This window comes from Cetorhinus maximus, chromosome 9, assembly GCF_964194155.1.
Source record: "Cetorhinus maximus chromosome 9, sCetMax3.hap1.1, whole genome shotgun sequence".
Lineage (NCBI taxonomy): Eukaryota > Metazoa > Chordata > Chondrichthyes > Lamniformes > Cetorhinidae > Cetorhinus > Cetorhinus maximus.
The window spans coordinates 109,660,985-109,680,774 of record NC_135887.1 but is presented as its reverse complement, the minus strand read 5'-3'; positions in this window follow the sequence as shown (position 1 = coordinate 109,680,774).

Genomic DNA, 19,790 nt, shown 5'->3' with positions numbered 1-19,790 from the left:
ATGATGCCCCTCTGCCACCTGAGAACAGAGGCTGAGCAGTGGTACAACAGGAGCCATGCCTATTCAAGGGCGGTGATAGAGAGGACCATTGGTGTTCTCAAGATGCGCTTCTGATGACTGGACCATTCAGGGGGAGCACTCCAATACCACCCCCCGGAGTGGGTGTCACTAATAGTGTTGGTGTGCTGTGCTCTCCACAATTTAGCACTGGCAAGGGGGGACCCGATGGAGGATGAGGATTTTGACACAGCTGTGCAGACCTCAGATGATGAGTCCAGTAGTGAGTCAGAGGACGAGCACTGTGAGGAGAATGCTGAGGGCGTGGACACAGACCTGGGTAACCTCCAGGAAGACAAGGACACCTGGGACACTTGCTCCAATGCTCCCTCAGCTAGGCTGTCAAATAAGAACCACCACCACATGTGAGGGCTGCAGCCTCCATATTCGACCCCAGAGAGGAGCATTTCCTTGGCCACCAACACACACGCAGTGCCTGTGCAATAAAGTTTTAGGAGGCACACATCTGGCATTACATAATGGCCTACCCTGCACCTACAGTACAATCACAAAATAAAATCTCATTTAATGTAGTATGTGACACATTGCTGAAATAAACATTAACTGGTGTTGTTTATCACACCATTAAAAAACTCATGGCAAAATGGGGGATCAAAATATCACCCATGATAAGCCTATCTTGTGCTTAAGGTGCTTTAAATTTATGTTTGCAGATGCTCCGCCTCAGTGCTCCCCCCTCGCCGGCACTGGCGATGGAGACAGCCTGCTCACTCCGCTGTCTTGTTGGCCTTGATGACCTTGGCGGGCGTCCTCTAGCCTGTGCTCCTGTGCTGGCCCCGCCTGGGAGGGAGCGGCCAGTGCCACAGCTGGCATCTCCCCAGTCACCGCAGCCTCATCAGATGACACGGTCACTGGCAGAGGGGTGGAAGAGCGGCTGCCGTCATCCAGAGCGCCCTGAGAGGAGCCCGCAGAGATGACAGGCAGTTCATGCACCAATGTGAGGTCACTGTGGACCTCCCTGCTCACCTTTAATGGACGGGCACCTAGCTGGCATGCTGGGTGCCCCATCCATCTCCCACATGGACACTGACCACCTGGGGTCATTGCCTGTGTGTGGGTTTGCAGGTCCGAGTGCATCCCCAGGGGCCCCGATTCGGTCCCTGGAGCAGCCTCTTCATGAGAGTCGCCACTCTCTCCATGGAGGAAGCATTGCACTCGGCCATGAGGGCCAAAGCAGTGCTCCACAGGGACTCCTCCCAATCGGACACCATGGCTCACATTCCCTCATGTATCTCCGCCAGATCCTCCCACACACCCTACTGGACATCCAGCATCTGCTGCCTACTGGACAACTAAGGAGACCCATCTTCAGCCTTCAACTGAGCATTGTCCTGGTCTCCAGCAGTCCTCTGACTGCCAGCTCCCTGGGCACTCTCTGCCTCCACCTGTAGCTCAAGTGAGTGTGAAGTGCCCTCACCGCTGTGCACCGAGATACCAGATGGCGATCTAATGCCCACCAGTGCCTGCTTGACAGAGTGGGTGTGACGCAGGTGCATGTGGAGCATGGTGGTCCTCTAGAGTCAGGGGTGGCCCTTCAGGGTCCAGAGTGTGACCCCCTGCTGGTGAACCTAAAAGGGAGAAGAAGAACATGTCATTAGTGAAAGTCATCACACTGTCACTGCGCATGCCAGGCACCCTGGTGAGACAACGGAGATCTGCATCATGGTACCCTTATCTTTCGATTATCAATGGGGACTCCAGGTTCGAGACTCACATCAATGAAGAGGCTACATCAATGAAGTGGCACTGTCCAAAATTCTCACCTCTGTGCACTGCGCTCTTACCTTTGTCTGACACCCCAACCTCACCATGACTGGCTGATCGAGGTGCATGCCGCCTCTCGAGCTCCAAGGCCTCCTGCCCATAGTGGGAGAGGATGAGGAGGTGTGGGGGTCCCCGGCAGTCCTCGACCTCTCTGCATTGTTATGGGATGTCTTCTCCTGAAAAGATAGAGGAGCATTGAGTAGTCCACTCTTGACCTGCAGCACCATTGCAGCCTGGCCAACCCCACCTGAGGAGCACTTCACATGCCACACTTAATTCATGGCCCTCGGCCCGCAAGGCATTCAGTCTAAGCAGCCAGGGCTCACCCCCTTGACCAGCTCTGGCATCATTGACAGGTGCCACTCAGACTCTAACACCCCTGAAATCCACAGGGGGATGGCCAGCCCTTACCTGTTCTCCACACTGACCCATGGCAATACAGTGCTCACCCTTCCCGATTGCAGCAGATCATTGAAGCTCCTCCAGCACTGCACCCATGTGTACCTCACCAAGTCATGGCTGCTCACCTGGGAGGCCACCTCCTCCCATGTTCTTTTCGTGAGGTGCGGTGACCTCCTCCTCCCGTCTCTGGGGATGAGCGTGTCCCTTCTGGCAGCCACCTCCACCAGGGGGGGCTGCAAGGCACTCGTCGGAGAAACGCGGGGCCGACTGCTCCGCCAACATCACCTGCCGCATGGCTTCTCCTTCGTGGATCGCAGCCATGCCGCTGCTGCAACTCCGAGGCAGGGAGCCTCCCTGGGGCTGCCTGCACCGCTCTTGAATCGGCCGCCATGGTCGCCATTGGACCCAGCGGGCATGCCCCTGCCCCTGCCCCTGTCCACCCCTTCTCGAAGCTTTCCCAGCCACCTTTCACACTGAGCGGGCTTTAATTGGCCCGCCAGCCTGAATTTGCCTTCCGGCCCTGATCGTGGGCGGCAGTCAGATTCCCAGCCAACCTCGCCTGCCCTTGCCGAGCCCACCCACTGAGCAAAAAATCCTGCCCAAAGTGTCTGAAGCTGAACCCCTGCCCCAGCAACATGTCCTGACATTTCTGTCCGTTTGTGTGTGTCCCCGTTTGATTGAAACTGTCTTTATGTTTACAAAGTTTAATATGATCCTCAGTGATGATGTCTTCAATCAGAGTTCTTTGTCTTCCTCCCAATGTCCTCTGCATCCATGTTCCTACCACCCAGTGTTGAGCTCTGCACGATGGTCCACACCGCAACTGGTTACATTTTACTTTCCAACAGTGGTACAAGGCAGAATAAACGTGCCTCACAGCAGAACAGAAACACACAAAATATCAATTTGTTTTACAACAGACACTCTAGGCAGGCTCATCAATGCCCTGTTCAGTTGTCGGAAGAATTATCTACTTTCATACTCAATCCCCATTGCAACAAAGGCCAACATTCCATTTGCCTTCCTAATTACTTAATAACAATTACTGCACATTAAACTTTTATGATTCATTTAAATAATATTCTGCTTTTCTATTCTTCCTTTTAAAGCGGACAGCCTCACATTTCCTCACATTACACTACATCTGCCATTTTTTGCCCATTCACTTAACCTATATATATCCCTTTGCAGACTTTTTATATCCTCCTCAAAACAATATTTCCTACCTATCTTTGTATTATCAGCAAATTTGGTTACAATAGAGCCTGTTTTTTCATCCAAGTCATTAATATAGATTGTAACTTATTGGGGTCCCAGAACTGATTCCTGTGGCACCCCACTAGTTACCGTTTGTCAAACTGAAAATTACCCATTTATCCCAACTCTCTGTTTCCTGTTAGCTAGCCAGTGCTCTGCCATTCTAATGTATTATCCCCAACACCCTGAGCTCTTATTGTGTGTAGTAACCTTTTACATGGCAGCTTGTTGAATGCCGTTTGGAAATATGAATATATTACATCTACTTGTTCCCCTTTATCCACACTGCTCGATACATCTTCAAAGAATTTTGTCAAACATGATTTCCTTTTCACCCAAAACCATGTTGACGATGCTTGATTGTATTATGATTTTCTAAATGTCCTGCTACTGCTTCCTTAATAATCAATTGTATCATTTTTGCAATAACTGAAATTAGGCTAACTGGCCTATAGTTTCCTGCTTTCTGCCTCCTCTCATTCTTTATTGAGGTACAACATTTGTAGTTTTCCAATCTGTTGGGACCTTTCCAGAATCTAGGGAATTTTGGAAGATTGCAGCCAATGCATCCCTATCTCTGCAGCCCCTTCTTTTACAACCCTAGGATGCAGCACATCATGTCCAGGGGGGTTGTCAGTCTTTCGTCACTTTAGTTTTCTTAGAACTTTTTCTCTCTTGATGAGTGATTATTTAAAGTTCCTTCTTCTTCACTTTTGCCCCTTGAACTTCTATTATTATTGGGATGCCTTTTGTGTCTTCTGAAGACAGATAAAAAATACTTGTTCAAAGCCTCTGCCATTTCCTTGTTTCCCATTATTAATTCCCCAGTCTCATTCTCTTCCTTATAATTTGCTTGTAGAAGTTCTTAGTGTCTGTTTTTGTATTTCTTGTTAGTTTATTTTCATATTCTAATTCCTCCCTCTATTATTTTTAGTCATCCTTTGCTGGTTTCTAATTGCCTTTATTTAAGTTTAAGACACTAGTTTCAACCACAAGTTTCTAATCATCAAACCGAATGTGAATTTCTATCCATACTGCTACATTCTCTCTCGCCCCACATATCTGAATTTTTCTCCTCCTGTGAATGATTGTTATGACCACAGCCAATGTTATTTGCTAAGCAAGCCAGATCCAAGAGGGAAACCTGTCTTACTGATCATAACCTTTTTTTTGTATTTGGAAAATGAGGGAAAGAACTACTGATCCCAGAAGTGTAGAATCCCAGTTAAACCTTTAGGATTTTAAATTAAAAGCAAATTATTAACAAGTAGAGAAAAAGCTTAAGCACACAGGATTAAAGTTTCACAGTTAAAACAGTCATACAAAACGTCACCCAAAAAATACCTACTTGGTCAGGACACGCAAGTAAACTACTTGACAACAGCTTATAGATTTTTAACCATGAAAACCCAGTAATATTACCCAAGGCATGATTAACCCTTGCATTTTTATTTGTCCATTTATTGTATCTTAAATTATAGATTAAAATACCCCTGTTGTAAACATGAGCTCAGCAGCATATAATCAGGGTCACTTGTCTCTGGAACAGAAGCTCTCCCCCTTAGTTTCTTTCATGAATTAAAACTCACCATAGCCCTAGAGAACTATAAGCTGCTCTCATTAGAGAGAGACAACTGGTAGTGAGTTTAATCTGAGGGTCACCACATCTCAGGTGAGGGCTGAGATTGAGCCTTCATGGATGACATCAGCCAGTACAGGAATTGACCCCACACTGTTGGTGTCACTCTGTATCTCAAACTAGCATTCAGCCAACAGAGCTAATCTGCTCAACACTCTTGCAACCCTGCCCCGTTACTAAACTTCAACAAATTTGAGAATGGACCTATATTTCTTAGTTTTATGCTCAGGGGGGGACCAAGCTACAGAGGTGATATTGCAGGATGGGAAAGATAAGTTATTGCTGGAAATGAAATGCCTTGCCAGAACTAATGACGGAAACAGAGTCCATGCTGGAAGTAGAATATATTTTAAAAATAAAAGTTCTAAATGTTATAATTGAATTTTGCTGGACCTAACAGGTACAGTAAAGGGTGCAGCATTTGTTCAACTTTCAGTCCAGTGTGCAAACTTTTTGTACTTTTTGATTTTGCAATTAAGATTACATAAGAAAATTGTTGTTTATTATCAACCTGAGCTGTAAGGATATGAACAGGGATAATTAAACAGTAACTTCTGTTTTTGAATAGGAAAGGTGAACTAAAGCTAGTATAAAGACAAAATACTGCTGATGCTAGAAATCTGAAACAAAAACAAAAAATGCTGGAAAAACACAGCAGGTCGGTGGAGAGAAAGACAAAGTTAACATTTCGAGTCCATATGACTCTTCTTCAGAGCTAAAGGGAAGTAGAAATGTGGTGAAATATATACTGTTTTAGCCAGTACCACAACTACTAACAACCCTTTGACCTTTTGTTTATGACATCTTTTGCAATCTCTCCTTTGCCTCCATCTATCGCCAGCCTCCTATCCAGCTTTGCCTGTTCCACCCCGCCCTTAAACAGTATACATTTCATCTGCCTATCATTATAAGGCCAGCCCGCCAGAATCATCCCCCCTAGCTGGATCGTCCACCCAGATTGGTCGGAAAACACGCCAGTGCAGAACATGTCTTGACAAGTGTGATGTGCAGAAGTCGGGACTTAACGCCAGGGCCTTACTCAGATCATGGACATCCACGGAGCAGAAGATGCTGGAGCCCAACAGCAACGGGATCCTGGAGAAATGTCCATGGCATGCTGGATGGATTCTCATGGACATGACTCCGCTAAGAAGCAGCTCATGGAAGGTGGAAAGTCACTGTTGATGCTCACAATGAATGATGGTCGAGGGGGTGGAAAAGAAACTCTAGGATCGACTGGAAGCGGAAGAGGTATTGGGTGGGGGGGCGAGGTTGGGAAGGGTAGAATGAAGGCGTCGGGGGCTGAGTTTGGGAGGAGGAAAGCGAAGGTGCCGGGGGTGTTAGGTTGGGAGGCGGTGAGGTTGGTATTGACGGGGTGAGGTTGGGAGGGAGAGAACAAAGATGTCAGGGGGGGTGAGGTGGGGAGGGTGGAATGAATGTTTCGGGGGGAGGTTGGGAGGGAGTACAGGGGCAGGAAGGGGTAATGGGGGAGAAAATGGCAACTGGGGCTGTAGGTGGAAGGTATAAGGGAAGGAATTCAGAGGGGGAAGGAGTGTGGAGAGGGCATGGAGTCCAGGAAGAGGACGGAGTATGGAGAGGGGGGGAGTAAGTGTGGAGGAAGAAGTAAGGCTGGAGGAAGGAGTCGGGAGGGGGGGAAGGACTAAGGATGGTGGAAGAAGTAAGGATGTCTGAAGGAGTCTGGAAAGGGGAAGGGCTAATCAGAGGTTGAGGGGGTGGGGAGTGCTGTGGGTGGAAGGAGTTCCCGGGGGTGAGGGAGTTCCAGGAGTGAAAGAGTTCTGGGGGGGAAGGAGTTCGTAGGGGCAAGGAGTTCCAAGGAGGGGAATGGAGTTCCAAGCGGGGAAGGGGTCTGGAGTGGAGGGTGTCCATGTGAATGTGCAAGGGAAGACTCTGATGTGTCCATGGCTGCCTCCTGGGGGCATGGTACGAATGAATGGTGAGAATGACCGAGGGCAGAGTGAGGCAGTGGGTAGGAGGGTGCGGGTTCCACGCTATTGGTAGAATAGACAGCAAGGGGGTGACTCGGAGGCAAACACGGACCCTGGGGTGGGAAGGAGGAGGTCAGGAAGGTGAATGTGCATGGGGATGGGATTTTCGGGATGAAGGCAACGTGCACATTCACCTGGACATTCCCGAAGGAAAAGGGTTGCGGCTGGTAGGTCACAGAGGGGAGATGGAAGGTGATGCCAGGGGGTGAACAGTGATCGGGGAAAGGAAATGGGTGACTGGGTGAAAAGGACGGGGAGAAAATGAAATACTGTATCACCACCATACTGACTAAATCGAAAGTGAAACGACAGTCGTATGGACGAGATCAGTTGCAGCATGGGACAGTGATCAGTGGGTGGGTGGAGATGCAGGTCAGCTCTGATGGACAACTGAAAGCGAATCCTAACAGGCAGCATTGAAAATGCTCAGGACATTGGGGTGAGTGTGATACGGGAAGGATCCCCGTGCATGGGAGAGTGCTTGCACGAGGCTCCGAAAGGCCCTGTCCCACACACACACACACTTCTCCAAAGAGGAACTCGTTGGCCAGCTGCTACCTCTGCTGTGACAGAGAATGAGCTTGAGGGGCTCATAGACAAAGGGGACTGGTAGGGCGAGGACAGCCTCTGAGATTACTGAACAGATAAACCAGGGGTGTCCAGCTGCCGCTCCTCCACCCTTCAGGTGTCCGGGGCTCCGGCCTGACTCCTTGAGGGGGAGGAGCACCTGGAGGGACGTCGAGGTGCCTAGTTCCATCTTGCTTTGTCACTGCAGGGACACACCCATGGCTCCCACAATGGAGTGCAGGTCTGTGTGCATCTCTGCGTTCTGCTGGACCAGGAGACCTTCCCATGGAGACCTCCATGTGCACATGTGGGCACCACTTCGCCAGAGAGCAGGCAGATGCACTCCTCCGACTCATGTGCCTCTCTGTTGAGGGCTTCCAACAGCTCTGCATGATGTTACCACGCCTTCTGCTGAGATTGCAGGATGAGTTGGAAGGCCGAATCCAGAGGCTTGTCATCTGACTCCAGCCTCACAGATGTCTCTTCCCCAGCAGTGCCAGGGAGCTCAGCTGAACCTGCCTCCCCCTGCTGCAGCCATGTGCCCATGCGGTGACCACCAGGCTGTGATTCCGAGCCTGCTCTAGGTCTAGGTCCCACCGAGGTGTGTGTCTCTGCACTGATGGAGGGTGTGGGTAAGCCCTGTAACAGGTCTTCCAGACTTCATATTTCCAGCTCTTCAATGGAGGAGGAATCCTCATGGCTGGAGGTGAGGACGTGGATGGAACTGAGGATCTGGCTGGCTGAGAGCGTCGGTTGCTTAATAGAGCTCCTTGTCAACCAAAGTAGAGATAATTAGTGTATGGCAGCAGAGTCAAAGACAAGAGAGAGGGCACTCACATTTGCATTGAGAGAGCAATGATGTGGTGCAGCATCTTCATGTGGGTGTTTGCCGCTGATGTCACCATCGTCTCAGGCCTCACTGTCCATGTCCTCACCAGTCAGTGCAATGGCACACTCATCAAAGCGAGTGAGGGGCCTAATGTGGGCCTAATCTCTCCCTGCTGATGTGAGCAGGCTTCTCCTGCATGAAAAGAGATGGAGAGAGTGTGAGCAGGACACATGGCAATGTGTGGAATGTTTGTGTGGTGGGTGCAGCCATGGATGGGATGAGGACGCGAGCTTGAGACGATATGGGCCTGATGGAGATGTGAGGGTGTGTGTGAGAGTTAATGATGTTGTCCCTTGAGTAGTGAGATCCCTGTGCATGTGTGATGCGTATTTGAGCATGTGAGTTGAGATTGATGAGAAGAGTTACTTAACCTGGCTGAACAGACAAGACCATTCATCCTGTAGCAGCACTGGGTGGCTGTCCTCTTTTGCAGGGCATTGATGCTGACCACCGCTGCCACCGCCTCCCATACTGGATTGGTGATGCTGCTGCCCACCCTGCTGTCAAAACGGGGGTAAAGGACATCACAGCGGGCCTCCACAGCATCCAAAATGCGCTTGAGGGACGAGTCACTAAACCAGGGGCTGCAGACCTTTTGCCTTTCAGGGTCACCTTATCTGCCGTGCAGCAGTCCTGGGCTGGAAGCACCAAGAGCACGCTGCTGCACTTTAAATATGGCGCCCGATGAAGCAGCGAGCTAATGGCGTGGCCGGCAAATGAGAGCACGCCCGCCATTGAAAATGCTTGTTTCCCGGGAATACATGATTCATGTGGTGGGATTGGGATGATACAGCGTGAGAAGCCGCCATTGCAGCCGACGGGTTGGACATTGTTTTTCCCGCCAGCTACCGCACTTCGTGTAAATCTGGGGTGATTCTGCCCTTTGCGTCTGTCTTCACGGTCGAGGATTTAGAAAACTTTGCTAAGGTTCTTGAAAATCAAGAGATGATGGGGAGGGATGAACTTAATACAATCACCATAAGCGGGGAAAGGGTGCTAGGACAACTATTAGACCCAAAGGCTGACCATTCCCAGGGTCGGATGACCTGCATCCTAGGGTCTCTGGTGGCACAAATAGCAGATGCATTGGTTATAATTTTTAAAAATTCCTTAGATTCTGGAAAGGTTCTAGCAGATTGGAAAGTGGCTAATGTAACACTTTTATTCAAGAAAGGAGGGAGGCAGAAAGCAGGAAACTATAGGCCAGTTAGCTTAACATCTGTCATATGGAAAATGATAGAATCCATTATTAAGGAGGTTATAGCAGGATATTTAGATATTCACGATTTGATCAAGCACTGCCAGCATGACTTTGTGAAAGGGAAATGGTGTTTAACTAATCTGTTAGAGTTCTTTGGCAAAGTAACATTCAACGTGGATAAAGGGGGACTGGTAGATGTGGTGTACTTGGATTTTCAAAAGTCATTTAATAAGGTACCACATTAAAGGTTACTACACAAGATAAGAGCATGTAGTGTAAGGGTAATATATTAGCATGGATAAAGGATTGGTTAGCTAACAAGAAGCAGAGAGTAGGAGTAAATGGGTCTTTTATGGATTGGCAAGTTGTAACTAGTAGAGTGTCACAGGAAGAAGTGCTGTTTACAATCTATATCAGTGATTTGGACCAATTGTATGGTGGCTACATTTGCTGATAACAGCAAGATAGGTAGGAAAGTAAGTTGTCAAGAAGAGCTAGAGGGTCTGCAAAGGAATTTAGACAGGTTAAGAGAGTGGGCAAAAATTTGGCAGATGGATTAAATGTGAACTTGTTCACTTCAGCAGGAAGAATAAAAAAGCAGTATACTATTTAAATGGAGAAAGATTGCAGAACTCGGTGGTACAAAGGGATTTGGATTTCCTAGTACATGAATCACATAAAGTTAGTATGCAGGTACAGCAAATGATCAGGAAGGTAACTGGAATATTGGTGTTTATTGCAAGAGGATTGTCATTTAAAAATAGGGAAGTTTAAATACAGCTGTACAGGGCCTTGGTGAGACCACATCTGGAGTACTGTGTGCAGTTTTGTTCTCCTTATTAAAAAAAAAGATATAATTGCTTTAGAAGCAGTTCGGAGAAGGTTCACTGGACTCATTCCTGGGATGAAGGGGTTGTCTTATGAAGTAAGGTTGGACAGGTTAAGCCTATACCATTGGAGTTCAGGTGATCTTACTGAAATATATAAGATCCTGAGGGGACTTGATGAGGTGAATACCCAGAGAATGACACACTGACAGTCATAAAAACACTGAGTTCCCAGAAGCATACTCCTCACCCTCTCTGTTCCCTATGGCACAGTTAAGAGCTGGGCTTTAAACCTCCTGTTTCCAATGTCCACTATACAGGAGTCAGCTATACAAAATGATAGCATCATACAGCACAGAAGGAGGTCATTTTGCCCATCAGATGGGAGGAGTGCACTATCCGTCTCTAGTCCCATTGCTCTACTGGTCACAACATATATTTAAATGATATTTTCAGCCAGCTGTACAGCCAAAAATGTACTTTACCTATTATTCTCAAAATGACCACTCAACTGCCAGGTTTCTTCAATAAACAGCAAAATTATTAGTTTATCATAAAACCTGTCTTGTCAATTGGGAAGGCAAAGGTTATTAACATACAGTAAAAATAAAATAAAGGACTTGTGCCAGAAGGTTAAATGTCAATGGCTCAAGGGAAAAGGATAGATGGTGGAATCGCTGAAACGGTGTCCAAGTTGCACAGTTGGTCTCTCAGCGCTGCTCTGCAAATCAATCGATGACTCTTGTGCTGTTTTTCAGGCACACTTGAGGAACACTTGCAGACACTCAATTCCAGCACGTAGAGCAACTTAGGAGCAGCTTCTATTTAATTCCGGCCACAGACTGGCACTGAGCTGTAAAGTGTTGTGGTCGTCTTTGCTCAAGCAGCTGATCTTTTATTTTCTCCTCTAAAGCAAAACCGAAACCAGCTTTTAGGCACAATTGTCCAGGCATGGTTTTTGCAAAGCCACGAATCGCCATGTTGCCCCTTCTCTACACAGTCCATCAGGGTCAAGAAGTTTCCAGCAAGCTTACGTGCTCACCTTCCTCCCCACTACAGCGCGCGTTTCACACTGGGCGGGTCTTAATTGGCCCACCAGCGTGAAAGCACAGTCGGGCCCCGATTGCAGGCAACGGTTGCTTTCGCGGCCGCTCCCAGGCTCGCCCACTGTGCCTGTCCAACGAGGGCAAAATTCTGCCCAGGAAGTGCCCCCAAGATCCTGTGCCTTCCAATTGGAAAGCAAAAATACTCATTAACCAATTGGGCAATGCTTGACTGTCAGCCAAACAGCCTTTCTTCCCCCATTTTCATTATTTTTACATCTGGTAAAGAGAAATGTCCAAATAATATTGTAAAAGAAACAATCTTTTTAATGTTTGAATGATTTTTCTCCAGGGTTGCACACAGCAGCGTCCTGGGGATTGATCTTCAATTCCTGGAGACTCCAGGCCAATCCTGGAAGGTTGGCAAGCCTAACTGCATGGAAGCCATTTTTGTCAAGTAGTTCAAATTTTTCTCGGAGACTCATTCCCTTGTGCAGCCACAGAGTGCCGGTGGTGGAGGACTGAATGTTTAAAGTGGTGGATGGGGTGCCGATCAAATGGGCTGCTTTGTCCTGAATGGTGTTGAGTATTTTTCACTGCTGGAGCTACACTCATCCAGGCAAGTGACATTTCAGCTTATTAGATCAAACTGTGCTAGCCATGTCACTGAGTATTTCTGTGTGCATGTTTCATGGCTTTAACAAAGAGTCAATAAGCTTAGATTAATTTTAATTAGGATGCCTCTGTGTCTATATTTTATCCAACGTCTCAATCTGCAGCCCTGGTGATGATTCATAATTGAGAAACAATTCATGCTGGTGGCCGCAGACTGATTAGTGGAAAACTGACAGTTAACAATCGTAAAACTTAACATAATTAACAATGAATGCACAGTTTATGATATTTGTGATTTCCTTGATATGATAAAGATAGGAATTTCTGCAACAAAAACAAAAATACCTGGAAAAATTCAGCAGGTCTGGCAGCATCTGCGGATAGGAGCACAGTGAACGTTTCGAGTCCGAATGACCCTTCAACAGAACTAAGTAAAAATAGAAGAGAGGTGAAATATAAGCTGGTTTAAGGGGGGGTGGGACAAGAAGAGCTGGATAGAGGGCCAGTGATAGGTGGAGATTGCCAAAAGATGTCACAGACAAAAGGACAAAGAGGTGTTGAAGGTGGTGATATTATCTACAGGAACGTGCTAATTAAGGGTAGAAAGCAGGACAAGCAAGGTACAGATAGCCCTAGTAGGGGTGGGGTGGGGGGAAGGGATTGAAATAGGCTAAAAGGTAGAGATAAAACAATGGATGGAAATACACTTAAAAATAATGGAAGTAGGTGGGAAAAGAAAAACCTATGTAAATTATTGGAAAAAACAAAAAGGAGGGGGAAAATCGGAACGGGGGTGGGGATAGAGGAGAGAGTTCATGATCTAAAATTGTTGAATTCAATGTTCAGTCCGGAAGGCTGTAAAGTGCCTAGTCGGAAGATGAGGCGCTGTTCCTCCAGTTTGCGTTGAGCTTCACTGGAACAGTGCAGAAAGCCAACGACGGACATGTAGGCATGAGAGCAGGGTGGAGTGTTGAAATGGAAAGCGACAGGGAGGTGTGGGTAATGCTTGCGGACAGACCAAAGGTGTTCTGCAAAGCGGTCACCCAGTCTGCGTTTAGTCTCTCCAATGTAGAGGAAACCGCATTGGGAGCAACGAATGCAGTAGACTAAATTGAGGGGAGTGCAAGTGAAATGCTGCTTCACTTGAAAGGAGTGTTTGGGCCATTGGACGGTGAGGAGAGGAGAAGTAAAGGGGCAGGTGTTGCATCTTCTGCGTTTGCATGGGAAGGTACTATGGGAGGGGGTTGAGGTGTAGGGGGTGATGAAGGAGTGGACCAGGGTGTCCCGGAGGGAATGATCCCTGCGGAATGCCCCCGGGGGGATGAAGGAAAGATGTGTTTGTTGGTGGCATCATGCTGGAGTTGGCGGAAATGGCGGAGGATGATCCTTTGAATGCGAAGGCTGGTGGGGTGATAAATGAGGACAAGGGGGTCCTGTTTCTGTTTCTGGGAGGGAGAAGAAGGTGTGAGGGCGGATGTGCGGGAGATGGGCCGGACACGGTTGAGGGCCCTGTCAACCACCGTGGGTGGAAAACCTCAGTTTAGGAAGAAGGAGGACATGTCAGAGGAACTGTTTTTGAAGGTAGCATCATCAGAACAGATGCGATGGAGGCGAAGGAACTGAGAGAATGGGATGGAGTCCTTACAGGAAGCGGGGTGTGAGGAGCTGTAGTCGAGGTAGCTGTGGGAGTCGGTAGGCTTGTAATGGATATTGGTGGACAGTCTATCACCTGAAATTGAGACAGAGAGGTCAAGGAAGGGAAGGGAAGTGTCAGAGATGGACTATGTGAAAATGATGGAGGGGTGGAAATTGGAAGCAGAATTAATAAATTTTTCCAGGTCCAGACGAGAGCATGAAGCAGCACCGAAGTAATCATCAATGTACTGGAGAAAGAGTTGTGGGAGGGGGCCGGAGTAGGACTGGAGCAAGGAATGTTCCACATACCCCATAAAGAGACAGACATAGCTGGGGCCCATGCGGGTACCCATAGCCACACCTTTTAGTTGGAGGAAGTGAAAGGAGTTTAAGGAGAAATTGTTCAGTGTGAGAACAAGTTCAGCCAGATGGAGGAGAGTAGTGGTGGATGGGGATTGTTCGGGCCTCTGTTTGAGGAAGAAGCGGAGAGCCATCAGATCATCCCGGTGGGGGATGGAGGTGTAGAGGGATTGGACGTCCATGGTGAAGAGGAGGTGGTTGGGGCCAGGGAACTGGAAATTGTTGATATGATGTAGGGTGTCAGAGGAATCACGGATGTAGGTGGGAAGGGACTGGACAAGGGGAGAGAGAATGGAGTCAAGATAGCAAGAAATGAGTTCCGTGGGGCAGGAACAGGCTGACACGATCGGTCTGTCGGGACAGTCCTGTTTGTGGATTTTGGGAAGGAGGTAGAAGCGGGCCGTCCGAGGTTGGGAGACTATCAGGTTGGAAGCTGTGGAAGGAAGATCTCCAGAGGAGATGAGGTCAGTAACAGCCCTGGAAACAATGGCTTGATGTTCAGTGGTGGGTTCATGGTCCAGGGAGAGGTAGGAGGAAGTGTCTGCGAGTTGACGCTCAGCCTCTGCAAGGTAGAGGTCAGTGCGCCAGACAACAACATCACCCTTGTCAGCGGGTTTGATGACAATGTCAGGGTTGGACCTGAGAGAACGGAGTGCAGCAAGTTCAGGGAGAGACAGGTTAGAGTGGGTGAGAGGAGCAGAGAAATTGAGACGACTAATGTCACGCCAACAGTTCTCAATGAAAAGTTCAAGAGAAGGTAAGAATCCAGAGGGAGGGGTCCAGGTGGAGGGAGAATATTGGAGGTGGGTAAAAGGATCCATTGAACGGGGAGAGGACTCCTGCCCAAAGAAGTGAGCACGGAGATGAAGGCGGCAGAAGAAGAGTTCAGCATCGTGTCGAGCCCGAAATTCATTCAGATGAGGGCGTGAGGGTATGAAACTAAGTTCTTTGCTGAGCACTGAACATTCAGCGTCGGAGAGGGGAAAGTCAGAGGGTATGGTGAATACACGGCCAGGGCTGGGATTGGAAGACGGGATGGGGACAGAGGGACAGGCAAGGGTGGAGGGTCCTGGATGGGTGTTGGTGTCGATGAGTTGTTGGAGCTTGTGAATTTCTGCCTTGGGTTTCATGCAGTTTAAAAAAAAAGGTTCAGAAATGGAGACTGCTCATTTCATTAAGAGTGAAATAGTGAACCAGAGACACAATGGTCAAGACTTTTGATCCATCCACTGATGGACAGTGCCCACATGGGATATTCCATCCCAAATATCTTAGTCTAATTGCTTCCCCATGAGTAATGAATCGAGATCAGTCCTAGTGAAGGGTTCAAGGAACATTGGACGTCTTCTTCTTTCAGATGCTAACTGACCTTCTCTATGTTTCCATCATTTTCTGCTCCCGTTCAATGTTATTCATCAGATGGAGTCTAATCCATTAGATAGGATGACAGTGAGGTCTAAAGCCTTCACCTTCCGTGTGCAATAGGTTACACAAGGGATCAGATGGAAGGCCTTTCAGCCCATCGTAAAGCATCCACCCAGAAAGAAAACAACGTTCATGGTTCCTGGGAATTGTCTCCATGTACCTCTATCAATCTAATTTAAATTACTTTTCTAGATTTATCTTTTCTACATTTTCTCTTCTACCGATAGCATCTCTTTGTAGCTGATGCCCACTTCCAGCTGTACACCAAATCTCTGCAGTCCCAGTAACACAGAGACCTTGCTGTCATTCTGACCTTTCTGTCCTTGACCTCCTACAATGTTCCAGTGAAGCTCAACACAAGGTCACGAACAACGCCTCATCATTCAGCTCAGCACTTTACAGCCTTTAATACTGAGTTCAACAATTTTAAATCATAACCTTTGAACCCATTTTATTTCATGTTTTTGCTGGTTTGTTTTTTTTCTCTATCTTGTCTCCTGCATTTTACTTTTGGGCAGCAGCGATCCAGTCATTCACACCTCATCCGGGCGCCTTTTTTATTCCTTTACTTGTCCGATTGCCATTCCCTTCGGCCTTGCAACAGGAAATCTCTTGTAATTTAATCTCTCCTGCCTTCTACCCTATCACAGAACTTCCCTTTTATTCTTTCCCCACACACACACACGCTTCTCTTCCCCAACCCTGATGAAAGGTTACGGATCCGAACTGCTAACTCTGTTTCCCTCTCCATAGATGTTGCGAGACCTGCTGAGTATTTCTTGCATTTTCTGTTTTTATTTATTCACAGGTTAACCCAAGGGATCAGAATTGTGGTTCTGACTCCAGCACCGGAATCTGCCCCATGGCTCGGTGCCCACTGAAAAACTCATTTCTAGTTGCGACCATCCACAACCCCACCCACCTTCTCTGTTCTTCCAAACTCGTTGGGTGCCCCTGCCTCCACACTCAGAGCAGAGAAACAGGAAATGCCAGCTAATGGGGTGCTCACACTTTGGACTCACCCTACCCCCACCGCCTTTACCACCCTCACACAAGAACTGAGGGAGCGCTGCAATGTTGGAGGGGCAGCACTGAGGGAGTGCTGCATTTTCAGAAGGGCAGTGCTAATGGACCAGTGCACTGTCAAAGGGTCAGGACTGAGGGAATGCTGCACTGTAGGAAGGGCAGTACTGAAGATGGCTGCACAGCCGGAGAGTAAGTACAGAGAGAGTATTACATTGTTAGAGGGGCGGCACTGTTGGAGTGAAAAACTGAGGGAGCGTGCACTGTCAGAGCATCAGTATCAAGGGAGTATTGGACTGTCGGATGAGCACTGCTGAGGAAGCACTGCATTGTCGGAAGAGCAGTGCTGAGGGAGTGCTGCACTGTCAGAAGGGCAGTACTGAGGAAGCGCTGCACTGTCGAAGGGGCAGTACTGAAGGAGCATTGCCTTTTGGATGAGATCTTAAAACAAATGTTCCATCCACCCTCTCTGGTGAATGGAAAGATGCCATAGTCATTATTTGAAGAAGAGTAAAGGAGTTCCCCCCGGTGTCCTTGGCCATTATTTATCTCTCAATAAGCTTTTAAAAAATATATTCTCTAGTAATTTATCTCTTTGCTGCTTATGGGAGTAAGCTGTGCACAAATCAGCTGGCCTACCTTCATTCCCAGCCCACAGGCACTAGATGGGCAGCAAAACACTTATTAATTTATGGAGAGACATATTTATGGAGACACAGATTTATGGAGACACCATTACTCGAATAGTAAATCAGAGCTCCAACCTAATGCTCTGGGAACATGGGTTCAAACCTCACAATGGCAGCTGGTGGAATTTAAGTTGTTAATAGATCTGGAATATAAAGCTAGTTTCATCGAATGTTGTAAAATGCATCTGGTTCACTAATGTCTTTTTGGAAAGGAACTCTGCTGTCCTTACCTGGTCTGGCCTACATGTGACTCAAGACCCAGAGCAATGTGGATGACTCCTAACTGCCCTCTGAAATGGCTGAACAAGTCACTCAGTTTAAGGGCAATTAGGGATTGGCAACATATGCTGGCTTTGCCTACCATGCCCACATCCCATGAAAGAATAAATAACAAAAATGATCACCCCCATGAAAAACTGGCCTTTAATCAATTCACCACCAGGGGCAGGTTTCTGACCAAAAAATAGATTGGCCCCTGTTTCCTGCCCAAAAAATTTCTGCCCCTCTAAAAAATTGGATGTGGAGGTGGGAGACATGGGTATGGTTCTAAATGAATGTTTCCCATCTGTCTTCATAAGATGTGGGACAATGTAGACATTGTAGTTGACGAGGAGCAGTGTGAAACATTTGTTGGAATAAACACAGTGATGAAGGAAATATTAAGCAGTTCAGCATCCTTGAAAAAATATCCTTCACTTATTAATTGATGTTTGATTTAATTATGTTCATTTTATTTGGCCTGTTGCAATAAGTTTTAAAAAGTGAAATCTTGCCCAGGGTTTCCTTTCCATTGGTGTCATGGGGATTAAATCCTTTTTTAAAAATCATCGGTCTCCACGGGGTGTGTCACAATAATTTGGACTGAAATATGTAGTGGTGGGGGTGATTAAGAAATGATATGAAAATTGGCCCTGTGGCTGACAGTAAGGAAGAAAGCTGTGGACTGCAGGAAGATTAAATAGTCTAATCAGGTGGGCAGAAATTTGGGAAATGGAATTCACTGTGGAGTAGTATGAGATAATGCCTTTGGGGAGGACCAACAAGGCAAGATAAATTACCAATAAATGGTCGGATTCTGCAAGCATAGAGGAACAGAGGAACCTTGGAGTGGATGTCAACAGATCCCTGAAGATAGCAGGATAGGTAGATAAGGTGGTCAAGAAGGCCTATGGAATAACATCAGTTATTGGCCAAGGCTTAGGGTATAAGAGCAAGGAGGTGATGCTAGAACACTATGGTCAGAATCTTTGGGTCGATGTGTGGGGGCGGGCCCCACTCACCGACACGTAAAATGACATTTAGTGACGTGGGGCGTGTGTCTGACGTCAACGCGCATCATTCCGATTTTCAGTTCGGCGGGCACGCAGCCAACTCCGGTGCGCGCCCGGCCAACTGTCAAAGGCCTATTAAGGTCATTGAAATATCAATTAAAATAATTAACAGAGCTGCCTGTCCAACCTTAAAGTTGGTGGGCAGGCGAAGAGCCCAGGCGGCCTTCGCATTTATCATGAAACCTCATCCACGGGTGGGATGAGCTTTCATGAAGCGTTTATAAACTGAATAAAAGTTTTTATTGAAGTTCATTGACATGTCCCAGCTCATGTGACACTGTCACATGAGGGGACACGTCTGAAATTTTTTTTTCTTTATTTAAATTATTGATAATGAAACTAATGTCCCTGAAGCAGCTCTGTGCCTGAGGGGGATTTCTGCGCTCTTTTGCGCACATGCGCGTAAGAGCGCAGGCCCCGACTCAGCCTATTCCCCCAGCCCGCACAGGGAGTGCTCAGTGCTTTAGGCTGCGCGTCACACTGGGCGGGCCTTATTTGGTAAAATGGCGGCGTGCAGCCAATCACGGGCAGCGATCGGCTGCGCGCCAGCCCACGCCCACTCCTGCTCACACTTCCCGACGGGGAGGAAATTCTCCCTTATAAAACACTCCATAACACATTAATTAGACTGCAGCCAGAGTACTGCATATGGTCCTGGTCATCCCCTTCCAGGAAAGGTGCGATTGCACTAAAGAGGGTACAGATTAGATTCACTTGGATTTTGCCCGAAATGGAGAATTTTACATATGTTGGAAGATTAGATAAGGCTGGGCTATGTCTTTTGGAACAAAGGAGGCTGAGGAGAGATTTATTTGAGGTGCATAAAATTATGAGGGACCTCGACAGAGTGGATGGGAAAGACCTATTTTCATTCACAGAGAGGCCAATAACCAGGGGGAAAGGATTTAAAGTTGCCAGAATCATTAGAAGGGAGTTGAGGAGTATTTTTTCACCCAGTGGGTGTTGGGAGTCTGGAATTCACTGTTTGAAATTGCAGTAGAGGCAGAAATCCTACCCACATTTAAAAGAAAGAATTGGA